The sequence below is a fragment of the Camelus bactrianus genome, chromosome 10 (genome assembly GCF_048773025.1).
Source record: "Camelus bactrianus isolate YW-2024 breed Bactrian camel chromosome 10, ASM4877302v1, whole genome shotgun sequence".
NCBI lineage: Eukaryota > Metazoa > Chordata > Mammalia > Artiodactyla > Camelidae > Camelus > Camelus bactrianus.
Window position 1 is genome coordinate 7,439,125 of NC_133548.1, and position 2,662 is coordinate 7,441,786.

Here is a 2,662-nt window from a genome sequence, read left to right on the forward strand (position 1 = left end):
GCCACTTATGGCCTCTCCAGCCTCTGATAAGCTGGATGGAGTGGTCATCTAGGAGCTTCCAAGCCAGTTTTCCATGACCACCTTGCAGGGACGGGAGATTTACTGGCCTGTTTTCCTACAGCCTGCGCCAAAGGGAGCTAGAAAATCTGACATTAACACCCTGTAATCTTAGCGTGTGAGACGCATCTGACTCCAGCTTTCCACTCCCCACCCCTTATCCTCCGCTCCAGGTCTCACCCCCACCCCCCAAATCAGCAGAAACAGAGGCCAAAGCTCTGTCCCCGCCTCCACCACCCTCCAGAGGGAAGCCAGGAGGAACGCAGAGGAGGAGAGCGCCACCTAGTGGACGTCTGGGGAGGTGGAATCTGCAAGCGGCTGAGGGACTTGTTAGACGGCAGGGCGGTGTCCCAGGGGAGGGGGGGTGGTGAGGCCGAGGGCTGGACGGTAAAGGACGCAAAGGGAAAGAACTGGATGTGGAGGAACCAAGGCGCTTCCACGGGACGCCGCGAGCCTTGCCGCAGCCTCCCTCTGCTCATAGAACAGAGCAAATTGGCCCACCCGGGGCCATCCCTTGACTCCTGGGAAAACTTCCTGAACATTCCAAGAAAGAGAAATTTACAATCCATCTGGGTCTGGTGTTTGCTTTATTCCAAGAAAAGGGACAAGGAAAAATTCAGGAGATAAGGAGAGAGGGTGTTCCCCCTCCATAGTGGCCTGGGGGGCACTGGCCCACCTCCTCAGCAGCAGGAGGATGAGTGAGCCAAGGGCCATCCAGTGGTGGAGATGGAAGGTCAGTCCTCCAACCTTCCCCTCCAGACAGCGCTGTGGGGCAGGAAGGAGGCAGCCTCCAACACGACTGGAAGATGTATGTTCTTCCAAGTACATGAAAAGGTCTGGAAGAAAGCACCCAGCTCTTGGTAGGAGCCCTGGGGTGGAGGGGTGGAGGGGTGGGGAGGGGAGGGAGATGATGGGGCAGAAGACAGCTTTCACTTCTCAGTTTACACACTTCCTCCAAAATGTGGCGGGATCATGGGTGTGCTCCACTTTCAGTTTTGACCTCATTTTGTACTTTTCAAGTTAAAAAGCAATTGGATCATAAAGACAGAAAGTATCATGGTAGTTGCCAGGGGCTGGGGGGAGGGGGGAATGGGGAGTCAGTCTCTGATGGGGACGGTTTCCATTTTATAAGATGAAAAGAATTATGGAGATGGATGGTGGTAACGGTTGCACAACAGGGTGGATGTATTTAATAACCGCTGAACTGGACACTTAAAAATGGTTAAGAGGGTACATTTTATGTTTATGTCTATTTTACCACCAGAAGAAAAAAGAGAGAAAGAAAAGGCAGTTGAAAACAACGGGATATGAAGTGTCTCCTTAACACAGCAGAACCAAAGAGGTACCAAATGAAACTGACCCTGACCAAGCCTTAGATCAGGGGTCTGCAAACCAGGGCTTCAAATTCAGTTTGACTGGAACACACCTCTGCTTGCCGTTTACATATTGTCTACACTGCTTTCATGCTATAACGCAGACTTGAGGAGCCCACCTGACCCACAGAGCAGAAAATATTTACCATCTTCAATAACAACAAAAATGGAGGGGAGGGGATCCATAGATTTAAAAAAGGCTTAGCAGGGACAGATAATAGAGGTGTGGAAGATAAGAAAGTAAGACATCATTTTCCATGGTAGCAAGTAAAGAGATGTATCTAAAACTGAAAACTAGGAATTAAAGCTAAACCACTTCATTGAGACGTCATGATTTTTAAAAAAAGAGGAAACATCTATTAAAAAGCTGAACGTGGTTGCCTCTGGAGAGGGGTTTCGGGAATCAGAGAAATGAAGCAGAGAACTAATTTTCTTTTAAAGTCTAGTGCTAGTATTTGACTTGAAGTATACACATGTTTAAACATAATATATTTAAATATAAATATTTGAATGAAATAATAATTTGGAAATTTAAAGAATTTAACATGCAGATGAATGTTTCTATAATCTTGGATTATAGAAGGCCTTTCTAAACATGACTTGAAAATCAAAAACAACTATGGAAATGGTTGATCTGTTTGCATCAAAATCTAAAATTGCTTTATGGGAAAAGCTAGTGTATGTATAAGGTTGCAAGACAAATGACAACTGGAAAAAAGATTTGCAACCGATAATATGAAGGGTTGATATCACAGTTGGATTTTGTTGTTACTGTTTTTCTGAGCAACAGAAATGGACCTTAGCTGATTTAAGCAGAAAAGGGATGGATATTGAGTCTGGCACAGGCGGTCTGGGATGGCCGTCCTCCCAGACAGGAATGGCAGTTGTGCTATAGTCGGTCAGGTAAAGACCCCACTGCTGTCCCTGTGCTGGGCGTTGGCACGGCCACAGGTCGGCTGCATTGCTTCCACCCTCTCCAGAGTGAAGTCTGCACAGTTCCTGCTCCCTCCTATCATCAGCTTCCAGTTGCATTTCTGAGACTACAGCATCTGAGTTGCAGTCTCAATCACAGGCTGTGCCCTTTGCTACGAGGGAGGCTGGAAAACAAGCCCCAACTCTCCAGCTCCCCCTGCAGAACTCGGGCACTCCCCAGGGAGGAAGAGGGGTCAGATGCGGGCGGGACAAGAATAGTAACAGGTGTGCACTGCAACCCCCAGTACTTCAGCAGGCCT